This window comes from Pseudophryne corroboree, chromosome 5, assembly GCF_028390025.1.
Source record: "Pseudophryne corroboree isolate aPseCor3 chromosome 5, aPseCor3.hap2, whole genome shotgun sequence".
In the NCBI taxonomy this organism is placed as follows: Eukaryota; Metazoa; Chordata; class Amphibia; order Anura; family Myobatrachidae; genus Pseudophryne; species Pseudophryne corroboree.
This window is the reverse complement of record NC_086448.1, coordinates 503,706,083-503,720,275: the sequence shown is the minus strand read 5'-3', so window position 1 is coordinate 503,720,275 and position 14,193 is coordinate 503,706,083. Positions and strand designations below refer to the sequence as shown.

At 46.5% G+C, this 14,193-nt stretch overlaps 2 protein-coding genes across 3 annotated transcripts in view; one reads left to right on the top strand and one right to left on the bottom strand.

The window, feature by feature from the left end:
- WRNIP1 (WRN helicase interacting protein 1) overlaps positions 1-14,193 on the top strand; it is a 203,635-nt gene that overhangs the window by 1,935 nt on the left and 187,507 nt on the right. The gene's annotated exons all lie outside the window — the stretch shown is intronic.
- Positions 1-14,193, bottom strand: part of MYLK4 (myosin light chain kinase family member 4) — a 265,505-nt gene that overhangs the window by 231,029 nt on the left and 20,283 nt on the right. The gene's annotated exons all lie outside the window — the stretch shown is intronic.

Sequence of the window (14,193 nt, the reverse complement as noted above, 5' to 3'; positions counted from 1 at the left end):
ATATCGACATTTTTATGTGGAAGTCCTGTTATGATGATACGTGATGATTAACCATAATTTCTCAGCATTGTCCTGTTAAGATATTCAGTATGCATTAAATAATGCCCATGGTTCAGATGCACTTAGTACACAAAACTGCTATTATATCTTTTCTATCGGTTGTGCCTGTCGCAAGGTAGGTTGCGTTAATGGGCAAATACTGAACCATTACAAAATCGGGTTTGGTTCAATAGATCTATATTAAAACGCTCTACAGTCAGTAGGTCGCCATAAAAAAGGTAGACAGGGTCAAAAGGTCGACAGGTAAAAGGTAGACATTTGAAAAAGTTGATAAGGGCAAAAGGTTGACACAAGTTTAGTTTTTGTGTGTATTCACTTTTGTCCTACTAAAACCCCCCATTAGTGTACTGCGTGGCTTGCCACGCATCTGGCAAGGTGCCTTGCCCTACTGTGCTAGGCACAGGTTACGAATTCCCAATCGTAGTCCACGTGGATGGTACAGTATGAAAAAGTTGAAACAAAAAAAACATTTGAAACTGTCGACCGTTTGTTCTGTTGACCTTTTGAACCCGTCAACCTAATGCAGTTGGCCATTTGGGGTTAGCCTGTTGACTGTCAACCTATCATCCGGATACCTATAAAATCTGGACATCATCAATGTAACATGATTCAGCCAGCAGAGGGCACTCTCAGACTGTACCTAAGACTTCATTGTTACAATTGCTTCTATATGTTATAAAACCATTTTGGTTTTTATGAAACATTAACTTGCTGCAGAAATGAAATTGTCTATATAACATTTTAATTGTTTAAAGAGAGTGCAGCCAAGGCTGTATTGTATTCATATACACTGTGCACCGAAAATTCATGCTCCAAAAGAAAAACAAACAAACACTAGCCCTATTGATGACTGCCCTAGGTCATTGAAAACCTAAAGCTAAATATTTACATTATGTTTAAGATGTGCCCATCCTGGATTACCCTGAGCTGCTTCCACCAGGAGGCAAATTAATATAGTCTTGCAAAATTGTGATAATTCTTAACTTTTGTCATTTCCTTCTGTATGGAGTCTACCACTATTTGAGTGAATAACTTTTAAATTTGGACAAAGGGACCAGTGACACATGTGACTGCATCATTTTGTGACATAATTCATTAATAGTGTTTGACTGAATAAGGTCATAGTTACAACTGTTAGTCTTCTGTTAACTACTGTGTTTTGATAAGCATTGAGAGGTTTCACCACCTGTCAAGAACATATATGCCTAGAATGTAAACACACTAAAAACTATTAAAGCTGGGTACACATTTCCGACGTTACGATGTAACAATACATCACTTCTGCCATACACACTTATCGATCCGCTGTACGGAGGTGCAACTTAACGTTACTTGCTAAATGTACCTACACCGTGTCTGCAGTGGAATCGTCTTTACTGGACGTTACCCCCAGCACATCTGGGGGTAATTCAGACTGTATTGCGGCAGCGACCGCAGTCTGAATTACTATGCGCAGTCGGGCGTACGGCGCATGTGCAGCCAGGGAGATGTGAAAGCATCTCACTGGTGTGATCGCCTCTGCCTGATTGACAGGCCGAGGCGGGGCGGGAGGGGGAGTGCCAACGGCGTTACAATGCCGTTGACGGGGCGCGGTCCAGACAATGGAGGCGTGTCCGGACCGTTGGCGGGGGTGGGCCACAGTGGCTGTGTGACATCCCAAGCAGCCGATGTGACCCGGGACGCGGCAGTTAGCCCCCTGCCAGCGCAGCTCCTTGTCATGTACAAAAGCATTGCAGCTGTGCGAAGCTTTTGTACATGTGTATGTGGGGGGGGGGGGGGGGTGGGGCCTGATATGCGGGGCGGACTAGCCCTGTGCTGGGCGTCCCCCCGCATATCAGAGAAACTGATTGTAGATGTGCTAAATTTAGCACATCTACGATCAGGTCTGAATTACACCCCTGATTGGGCGATTCAATGAACGATGTTAGTGTGTACCAAGCAGTGAGTATATCATGCTTTTATATATGTACAAAGTTGTGTGAATGTTCCCTAGAGGTCCTACTCACTTTACAAGAGCCAAAGAAGGAACAGAGTATACAGTACAGGTAAACCACAAAAAATATGCAGTTATTTTAACTATTCATGAAAGACCAGTATATTCATTTAAAGCAGTGGTTCCCAAACTCGGTCCTCAAGGACCCCTATCGGTTCAGGGCAGATGTATTGTGTATCAAAACATATAATTTCACGGCAGATAAAAAGCATTTGGCCTATCCTAAGCATTTTTAAATTGCTCTACTGTTTTAAACTCTACCACTTCTGATAGGAGGCTATTCCACTTATCCACTACCCTTTCTGTGAAGTAATTTTTCCTTAAATTTTCCCTGAACCTCGCTCCCTCTAGTTTCAGTGTATGTACTCGATTTCTAATACTTTTCTTCCTTTGAAGAATGTTTCCCTCCTGTAGTAAACCCTTGGTATAGTTGAAAGTTTCTGTCATGTCCCCCCTTTCCCTTATCTGCTCCAAACTATAGATATTAAGATCTTATAGTCTTTCCCTGTAAATTTTGTGATGTAGGCCATGCACCATTTTAGTTGCCCTTTTTTTGTACAGTCTCTTACGTATTTATATCCTTCTGGAGATATGGCCTCCAGAACTGCCGCACCAATGACATATACAGTGGCATTATTTTTTCTAGCTTCCTGTTACTGATTCCTCTCCCTATGCAACTATGCATTACCAAGCATCTGGCTTTCCTTTCTCATTGCTTTATTGCATTGCTTTCCTGCCTTTAAGTCACTTGAAATAGTGACTCCTAAATCCCTTTCCTCCTCAGTAGTTTCCATTATAGTACCCTTAATACTATATTTAGCCTTTGGGTTTTTGAGACCCAAATGCATGATTTTACATTTTTCAGCATTAATCTGTAGTTGTCACATTCTTGACCGTTCCTCAAGTCTACCTACAGTAGATCATCGATCATTTGTTTTACCCATCCCATTGTGTCTACCCTGTTGAATATCCTTGTGTCATCTGCAAAAAGGTATTCTTTCCCTTCAATACCATTTGCAATGTCACCTACAAAGATATTAAAGAGCACTGGTCAATGTACAGATAGAATGTACTCCATTTACTACAACTCTTTCCTGTCCTGTAACTAGGTTCTTATCCATTTAACTGTTTTATAATCCAATCCCACGCTTTCAAGTTTATTTAGCAGTCTGCGATGTGGGACAGTGTCATACGTTACTTTAATTCTGTTAATGGTGCTACCAGCACATCTTTAAGCTCTTTTAGTATCCTTGGAAGAATCCCATCTGGCCCCATTGTTTTGAGAGTTCTGTTAGGATGTAAATGTTCTTTCATCTACCTTATTTTTATGAATGTCCTTGCAATTTATCTGGGACCTTCTGTAGTGAATACTGAGCAAAAATAATTAGTTAGATGATCTGCTATTGCCTTGTCTTCCTCCACCAAATTCTCACTCTCTGTCTTAAGTCTTATTATTCCTCCATTTGATTTTCTCATTTCACTTATATACTTAAAAAAAAGTTTTTCCCCATTTATCTACTGACTGGGCCATTTCCTCCTAGACTTCTTCGTTTGCACGCCAGATCACCTTCTTATCCTCCTTCCGTCTGGCAAGATACACCTCTTTGTCGCTGTTATTTTAAAATGTGACCAACTGTCACAATGTCAAAATCCATAGGTGACCTTGAAAACGTGAACCATTACGGGTCCTTTAGCACTGAGTTTGGGAACCACTGATTTAAAATTTCAAATGCCTTTGCCGACTTTTCTTTATTCTTCGAACAGAGAGGAAGCTGAAATGATGATCTGTGATGTATGATACTAAGGCATCTGCTCATGAAGCAGTGAGAAGTGAGTCAGTGGAGAAGTTGCCCATCGCAACCAATCAGCATTGAAGTATCATTTATAATTTGCATACTATAAAATTGTACGGAGCAGCTGATTGGTTGCCATGGGCAACTTCTCCACTGGCTCACTTCTCACTTTTCACTGCTTCATGAATAGACCCCTAGACATGAAAAAAGTTATTTGCTCAGTTGTTTGGTTGATCCGGGTTACTGATATTTGTAGGATATAGTTTGTGCTTTTCAATAAACAGAACTTCTCTTGTATTCATGGAAAGGTTAGAATTTGTTTTCCCTTCATCTACAATATCACAATATTTTTCTTGGTTGTGTCCAACTTAAAAGAGAAGACTCCTGATGCATTCCCTCATTGGTATTAAGGCATTCTAAACAATTACATACACAACAATTTAACTCTGCTACCAATGAGAACAATATTTGATTACATTACATTAAGGGGGGTATTTATCAAAGCTTCTAAAGAGATAAAATTGTGATAAAGTACCAATCAATCAGCTCCTGTCATTTTTCAAACACAGCTTGTAACATGTAAATTAGGAGCGGATTGGTTAGTACTTTGTCTCTCACAATATTATCTCTCTCCAAGTTTTGATAAATAGCACCCTGAAGCCCTATTGCATGTGATTTCTGAAATCTCTCATTTAACATGTTACCAAAGACTAGAATACACTTCTGGGCTACAAAAAAAAAAAAAAAAAAAAAGCTTGTTTATAAGGAGAAACATTTTGTAGCGTAGCTGTCATATCGGTATGAAAACTACATAGTAGATTATGTTGTAGTGCTGGGTTAATGAATGTTCATTTTTACCATGTGAAATCTTTAGTTAATATTTCCCTTTTTCATAAAGCCTTTCCTGGTGAGAGTAATGTCACTTTCCATTTAGCAGATAAACAGGATTATGTATTGTTGGCACTTTCCTTGAAATGTGTCCACCCCCAGTCCATGCCTCTAATCCAGGCACTCTTACATTCCTGTGGTTCATCAGATAATTTCTAAGGTTGAGAGATCTCAGTTGAGGAGGGACCCGGGGGTCCTACATAACCCAGAATAAATAATGACAGGTGGTGGAGCCTGTTCTGAGGACAGGGAAGATATCAAATTAGAACAGAGTGATGCAGATGGTATCACTTCAGCATTTTGGCGCATTTAAACTCCATGCGCTGAGCGTAATTCCATCCTGAACACATACATATAACTCCTGTGTTGTTTTGACATTCATCTCGTGTGCATATCCAAACGGTGATCGGAAATAAGCAGAGCTGGGGCTGTTTGTGACCTTTTCCTTTAGTGTTTCAATTGGCATTCCTCAATTTGACAGAGTAGCACTATGATGCATGACTTTCAGTACAAATCTATTTGTCCAACTTCACAGCACTGCATTATTTATTTATTTATTTTGTTAAGAAGTTTATGAATATATTTTTTTAAAAGAATTTAAGAGGTGATCTGTTTACAAATATTCATGGAATGTTTCTCATCTTCAAAGTTCATTTGTTGGTTCAATTGGTTTGGGTTATTTACAGTGCAGAGTGGGAAACAATCTGTTCTCAGGCTGGAGAACAAAACTGCAGAAGATATACAGGCAGAGTCTCCCATCTCCTATATATTTGCCTTGTGTGTGCCTGGCCCTCTAACGCTGGGCGGAGTTAGAGGCCTGGGTGGAGTTACCAGCTCCTGCCCAGAATTGAGCAGCACACACGTCATCCCACCACCATCTCCAACCAGGTACGCAGCACGTCTCAGACCACAGGCCACCCTCCCCACAAGACCAAGGTACACTCTCTTCCCCCCCTGCAGTGTGTACAGCCGCCGGCATCCCTCTACACGCCGCGGCTACATTCACCCCACTAATTACCTCACACACTCCGCGGCCGCACAGCGGACTTCTCCCCCCCGCACAGTCTACACACACGCCGGACTGCCGCTACACGCTACCTCACATACTCCGGCCGCACAGCGGACTTCTCCCTCCCCCGCTAATTACCTCACACACTCCGGCGGACTTCTCCCTCCCTCCCCCCCCGCCCCGCCCCGCTAATTACCTCACACACTCCGGCCGCACAACGGACTCCCCCCCCCCCCGGTAATTACCTCACACACTCCGGCCGCACAGCGGACTTCTCCCCCCCGCCCCCCCCCCCGCTAATTACCTCACACACTCCCGCAGCACAGCGGACTTCTCTCCCCTCCTCTCCTCCTCTCTTCTCTCCCCCCCCCCCCCCCCCACACAGTCTGCTCACCGCCCGACTGCGGCTACACGGCGCGGCTACATTCACCCCGCTAATTACCTCATTACCTCACACACTCCCGCAGCACGGTCGCACACCGGACTCCCCCCCCCCCCCCCCCCCCCTCCCCCCTCCACAGTCTGGACAGACGCCGGCCTCCCGCTCCACGCCCCTGCTACATTCACCCCCCCTAATATCTCACACACCTCAGCCATGGCAACCCTACACAGTCCCGCAGCACGCCCACCGACAGCACGGACGCACACACTCCTCAACACCGCCCCACACAGACTCCTGTGCACTATGCCCACATCGTCCCGCAGCACACCGCCCGCAGCACGGACGCACATATTCCCCAGCATGGTCGACCACAGGCCACCCTCCACACAAACACTGTCTTCCCTCCCTGCACACTCTGTACAGCCGCTTAACCCCCTGCCAGCCCGCGCCCACACAATCCCGCAGCACTACGCACACACCACACTTGCATACAGACCCCAGCACGCACGCACGCACGCACAGCGGACACCCTCCCCACAAGCCCCACACACACTACCTTTCATCCCTGCACCCTGTGTGCCACCGGACCCCCTCCCCACACCACTAATACATGCACCACCACCATCTGACACACTACAGCCACGGCACACCCACAGAGTCCCGCAGCACACCCGCACACACTCCCCAACACCCCCACACACAGACTACTTTCCCCACAAGCCCAACACAAACTGTCTGCCGACCCTGCACACTGTGTTACGCCCCGTTCACACACCTAGCCTACAAACCACCCTCTCCAACATCGCTCACACTACATCCACATAGTCCCGCAGCACGCCGCACACGCACATTCCCCAGCACCCCCGTACAACGGCCACCTTCCCCACAACCACAACATACACTGTCTTCCATGTGCCACCTGACACCCACATACTTTACTTACGCAACCATGTTCACTATACATGTCATTTCCTTCCACATTCTATACACCCTCCCCTGCAGACACTGTTCACCCACACACAAGACCCTGAACCCCATTCACCATGACATTCACTTTTGTCATACTACATCTATCCACGAACAAACCTCCTATTCCACCAATACAAACTATACAACTACTATTCTACACCTTAACTTTTCTGGAGAGATTACGGGGGCGTAGCCCCTTACGACGGTGTGAAGAGCGCCCGTAGGGCGCGATGAATCACCTAGTACTCAAAATGTTTGGGACCAGAAGTATTTTGGTTATCATATTTTTCTGTATTGTGGAATATTTGCATACCATAATGAGAGATCTTGGGGGTGGGAACCTAGTCTAAACACAGAATGCATTTATGTTTCATATACACCTTATAGACATACACATAGTCTGTAGATAATTTTATACATCAGATTTTTAATAATTTTATGCATGAAACAAAGTTTATGTACAATGAACCATCAGAAAGCAAAGGTGTCACTATCTCAGTACAATACACGTATGGTGTTTAGTTCAATTTCTGAAACTGAACTGAGCGCCAGACCTGTTTTGTATTGCTTTATTTGCTTCTGTATAGGATTTGGTGATCCTTTTTTACAGGTGGCTGCAAAAGGGATTATTGCTCCTTGGAACTCTAACATCTTTTTTCCATTTTGTGTCACCACCTCAGTCACGCTCAAAAAAATTCCGTATTTTGGATATGGGAGACCTAACCTGTACTAATTTAGGATTCATATTACAGTATCTCACAGTAAAACTATATGCTGTATTACTGATGCTGCAAGAAAAGTATATCTGAATAGGTCATCAGGTTGTAACTGCTATTGTATTGTTATCCATAAACTTTCACAATTTCTAAATTTAAACTTGTGTTTATTTACCCCTCCATATGCACTGTTACAGCATGTTAGATGCAGTATATATTTTTGTCTTACGTCCTAGAGGATACTGGGGTTCCATTTAGTATCATGGTGTATAGACTGGTCCACTAGGAGCCATGGGCACTTTAAGAGTTTAATAGTGTGGGCTGGCTCCTCCCTCTATGCCCCTCCTACCAGAAAATGTGCTAGGGGATCTCCTGGGGAGTTTAATTAGTTTTATTTTTTTGAGTTTATTTTACAGGAGGCTGTTTGGCAATAGTCTGCCTGCTTCGTGGGACTTAGGGGGGAGAACGGGCCAACTTCCTAAAGAGTTAATGGTCACGTTGCTCTGCTGACAGGACACTGAGCTCCTGAGGGAGTCATTCGCAAGCCCCCCCCACGGCGAGCGTACCCTCCTGCAGCACGCCGCCACCCCTAACAGAGCCAGAAGATATGAAGAGTGGTGGAAGAGATGAAGAGTGGTGAGCACAGCGCCGGCGTCCCGGTTAGTGGGTCGCCGGCGTCCCGGTTAGTGGGTCGCCGGCGGGTATGGTGGCACAAGGGTAGGCACTCTGTATGCAGGCTGCGCTCCAGGAGGCTCAGACAGCATATGTATGTGTATGTGGCCGCTGCTGAGGGGCGCGCTGAGCCATCGCTGAACCCTACACTGGAATACAAGGTCTGACAGGGTTCTAACCCGCTGTCAGACATAAATCACCTCAGGTCAGTATAAAGAAAGTGTGGGTAGCCGCACGCCATTACAGGGGGGCTTCACTCAGAGCGGACCCAGCAGCTCATCAGCACCATTTTCTCCCTGCAGATCTCTATTACAGAACGCTGACATGGAAGCGCTGCCCCTCCAAACAACTTCAGCATGCCTCTGCGGTACCAGGGGGTTATAGAGGGGGGGAGCAAGTAAATAGTACTGCCTACCCTATTAAGGATAGTTCGTCTGCGCCTGGCTTTTATTACTATATGAGCTATATTAGGCGCTGTGTGGCTGGTTTCCTCATACTCTGTGGCTCTCTGAAGGACTCTGTGGGAAATTGTGTTTGCATTTTCCTGTGTATGTGTGCATATATCTCACATTACCATGTCAAAGGACTGTGTGTCTTGTACAGTGGAGTGTTTCTCTTCACCTGGAGAGTTTATACAATGTACTCAGAACAGTACACATTCTCAGGCTTCTGGGTCCGAACCCCCTTGGGTGGACTCCATAAGGGGGATGATTTCAAATATTTTAACCAAATTATCCCATACTGAGGAGACGCAGTTTTTAAGAAAATCTGTGGAGGATCTGCTAAATAAAAAATTCAGCCTTTACAACTGCGCCTCTCACCCCACCAACGTATCCATAAAAGTGTACACTGGCCCAGATATTGCAGGCTGACACTGATGATGATGCCTCAGATACAGGGGACGGTGAGGTGGATCTGGGGGGGGGGGGGGGTGACGCAGCTCTGGCCCAAGGGGTGCAAGCTATGAATGATGCCATTAGGGATGTATTGCAAATCACAGAGAAGGTACCTGTTGAAGATGAGGAATCTTATTTTAATGTAAGAAAGAAATCCTCGGTTACTTTCCCTGCATAAAAGGAGTTAAACTCCTTATGTGAAGGAACCTGGGAAAATCCAGAGAAAAAATTCCAGATCCCTAAAAGGTTACTCATTTCCTTCCCTTTCCCTCAGGAGGATAGGAAGAAGTGGGAAAACCCACCGATTGTGGATGCCTCTTTGTCTAGATTATCAAAAAAGGTTGTTCTACCTGACCCTGGCGCAGCCTCCTTAAAGGATACGGCTGACTGCAAAATTGAGACTACGCTCAAATCACTGTACACAGCTGCAGGCATGGCCCAGAGACCCACTATTGCTTGTGCGTGGATCTCTAGGGCCCTTGTAAAGTGGTCAGGTACCTTAATTGATGATTTAGATTCCATGAATAGGAGTGAAATTGACTTGCTTTTGCGTCACATACAGGATTCTGCAAACTTAATGGTGGAGGCCATGAAGGAAATTGGCCTGCTTAACGCACGGGTTACAGCTATGGCAGTTTTGGCACGCAGAGGACTGTGGCTACGCCAATAGACTGCGGATGCAGACTCCAGGAGAAGCGTGGAGAGCCTGCCCTTCACAGGTGAGGCCCTGTTTGGGGACACCCTGAATACGTGCATCTCCAAGGCAACTGCGGGTAAGTCAACATATCTTCCTTCCGCAGCTCCACCGGCTAGGAAAACATATCCTGCACCTACACTGCAGTCCTTTCGGACCGCAAAGTTTAAAAACAAATCCAAAGTATCCCTCCACTTCCTTTAGAGGAGGTTGAAGGAAATCCAGAAAACCTGCAGCGGCAGGTGCCCAGGAACAGACCTCAGGTTCTGCTTCCTAAAAACCTTCGGCATGACGGTGGACCACACTGCCTGAGAGTCAGGCAGGTGGGAGCAAGATTAAAAGATTTCAGTCACATCTGGCGATATCATGCCTAGACCCCTGGGTCAAAGATATTATTGCCCAGGGGTACAGACTGGAATTTCAAGAACTCCCACCTCACACATTCTTCAAATCAGGCTTACCAGCTTCTCAGGAAGACAGTACGATCCTGCAGGAGGCTATTCAAAAATTGGTTCTGACACAGGTTATTGTTCCAGTTCCACCTCAACTACAGAACAAGGGTTATTACTCCAGCCTGTTCGTGGTACCGAAACCGGACGGTTCGGTAAGGCCAATATTAAACCTAAAATCCTTGAACGCCTACTTGCGGGTATTCAAGTTCAAGATGGAGTCTCTGAGAGCAGTAATCTCAGGTCTAGAAGATGGTGAATTTCTGGTATCTCTGGATATCAAGGATGCGTACCTTCACATTCCAATCTGGCCACCTCACCAGGCCTAAGGTTTGCAATACAGGACTGTCACTATCAGTTCCAGGCACTGCTATTTGAACTCTCCACAGCACCGAGGGTTTTCACCAAGGTCATGGCAGAGATGATGCTCCTCCTCCGCAAGCAGGGAGTGAACATAATTCCATGCCTGGACGATCTACTGATAAAGGCATCTTCCAGGGAGAGGTTGTTGCAGAGTATTGCTTTCTCAACTCAACTACTTCAGGATCATGGATGGATTCTGAATCTTCCAAAATCACATTTGGAACCGACAAGGAGACTTCCCTTCTTGGGGATGATACTCGACACGGAAGTACAGAGGGTTTTTCTTCCATTGGAAAAAGCGTTGGTGATCCAGTCAATGGTCCGGGATGTCCTGAAGCCAGCCCGGATATCGGTTCATTAGTGTATTCGCCTTCTGGGGAAGATGGTAGCCTCTTACGAGGCACTGCAGTATGGAAGATTTCATGCAAGATTCTTCCAGCTGGATCTCTTGGACAATTGGTCCGGATCACATCTTCACATGCACCAACGGATACTCCTGTCGCCGAAAGCCAGAATTTTGCTTCTCTGGTGGCTGCAGACTTCTCACTTGATCGAAGGCCGCAGTTTCGGGATTCAAAATTGGATTCTTCTTACCACAAATGCAAGCCTCTGAGGTTAGGGAGCAGTCACCCGGGGGGAAAACTTCCAAGAAAAGTGGTCAAGTCAGGAAGCCATCCTTCCAATAAACATTCTGGAACTAAGGGCCATATACAATGCCCTTCTACAAGCAGCACATCTGCAAGATCAAGCCATTCAGGTTCAGTCGGACAATGTAACTGCGGTGTCCTACATAAACCGCCAAGGCGGAATGGAAAGCAGAGCTTTAATGTCAGAGCAGGGCCGGTTCTATGATTTGTGGCGCCCCGGGCAAAATATGGGGGGGCGTGGCTTCGATTGGGGGCGTGGTCAGCGCGCTGAAAGAAAAAATAAAAATAAATAAAAAGTATACTTACCATCCCCGTTCCTGATCCAGACCCCCTCCGCCGGCGGCGCCGCTCTTCTCCTCTCCTCCTCTCTTCTGTTCTCTTCGATCTATGGGAGAGACGTTATTACGTCTCTCCCATAGAACAGCATAGACACTAGAGGTCAATTATGACCCCTAGTGTCTGTGCCACTATGCTGTGCGGTGCGCGATGACGTCATCGCGCATCGCACAGCAAAGGTCCTCTAGACGAAGGGAAACTAGACCGTAGCGTCTAGTTTCCCTTCATGGAGAGGACCTTTGCTGTGCGGTGCGCGATGACGTCATCGCGCACCGCACAACTAAGGTCCTCTCCATGAAGGGAAACTAGACGCTACGCGTCTGGTTCCCTTCAAAGCGGGGGGGGGGGCACTACGGGGGGCACAGTGGCGGATCTTGCCCTGGTGCGGCGCCCTCCGGATGGCGCCGGCGCCCTCCGGAAGGCGGCGCCCCGGGCAAAAGTACCGCTTGCCCGTGGCAAGAACCGCCACTGTGTCAGAGGTAACAAGAATTCTTCTCTGGGCTGAAAGACACGCATTGGCGCTGTCGGCAATCTTCATTCTGGGTGTGGACAACTGGGAAGCAGACTTCCTCAGCAAACACAATCTCCATTCAGGAGAGTGGGGCCTCCAGTCAGTGTAGGTGTTTCGTCCACTTCCACGCATCCCAAGGATTCTCAAAATAATCAAGAGAACAAGGGTTCAGGCGATTCTCATTGTTCCGGACTGGCCAAGAAGGGCTTGGTACGCGGATCTTCTGGAATTACTTATTAAGGATCTGAGGCCTCCTCCTCTTAACGAGGACCTTCTACAGGAGGGGGACCATTTGTCTATCAAGACTTACCACAGCTACGTTTGACGGCAATGGAAGTTGAGCGTCAAATTTTAGCTTGGAAGGGGATTCCGAACAGGGTTATTCCTACTCTGATCCAAGCTAGGAAGGGAGTAACGTCTAAGCATTACCATCGTATTTGGAAAAAATATGTATCTAGGTGTGAGGCCAAGAAGTTTCCTGCGGTGGAGTTTCAACTAGGATGTTTCCTCCTCTTTCTACAAGCAGGTGTGGATGTGGGCCTACGCCTGGGCTCCATAAAGGTCCAGATTTCAGCCTTGTCCATTTTATTCTAGAAACAATTGGCTGCTCCTCCTGAGGTTCAGACTTTCTTGAAGGGGGTTCTGCACATCCAACCGCCATTTGTGCCTCCTACGGCTCCTTGGGATCTTAACGTGGTGTTGCAGTTCCTGCAGTCGAATTGGGTTGAGCCTTTACAGGAGGTAGATGTAAAGTTTTTTTCGTGGAAGGCTGTCACACTGTTGGCCTTGGCATCAGCCAGATGTGTGCCAGAGTTGGGGGCGTTGTCTCACAAGAGCCCCTACTTAATTTTCCATGAGGATAGAGCTGAGCTCAGAACGCATCAGCAGTTTCTTCCTAAGGTTGTGTCAGCTTTTCATATCAACCAACCTATTGTTGTGCCAGTGGCTACTGACACCTCGGCTAATTCGAAGTCCTTGGATGTTGTGAGGGCCTTGAAGGTATATGTGAAGCGGACAGCTCGCCACAGGAAATCGGACGCGCTGTTTGGGCTTTACAATCCCAACAAGATTGGGTGTCCTGCTTCAAAGCAGACATTTGCTCGCTGGATCAGGCTAACTATCCAGCATGCTTATTCCACGGCAGGATTGTCGCTTCCAAGATCTGTACAGGCCCACTCTACTCGTTCCGTGGATTCTTCCTGGGCGGCTGCCCGGGGGATCTCAGCTCTTCAGCTTTGCCGAGTGGCTACTTGGTCTGGTTCGAACACGTTTGCTAAGTTCTACAAGTTTGATACTTTGGCCTCTGAGGACCTAAAGTTTGGTCAACCAGTTCTGCAGGAACCTCTGCACTCTCCCTCCCGTGTTGGGAGCTTTGGTACATCCCCATGGTACTAAATGGAACCCCAGTATCCTCTAGGACGTAAGAGAAAATTGGATTTTAATTACCTATTGGTAAATCCTTTTCTCGTAGTCAGTAGAGGATACTGGGCGCCCGCCCAGTGCTTCGTGTTTTTCCTGCATAGTTACTTGGTTAGGTATTAGTTCAGCTGTTGCTGTTCATGCTACATGTTTGGTTAGCATAACTTTCCTTTGGTTATGTGTGTGCTTGTTTGAATCTCACCACTGTCTGTGTGTTTCCTTCTTTCGAAGTATGTCCGTCTCCTCGGACACAGTTTCTAGACCTGAGTCTGGTAGGAGGGGCATAGAGTGCGGAGCCAGCCCACACTATTAAACTCTTAAAGTGCCCATGGCTCCTAGAGGACCCGTCTATACCCATGGTACTAAATGGAACCCCAGTATCCTTTAAGGACTACG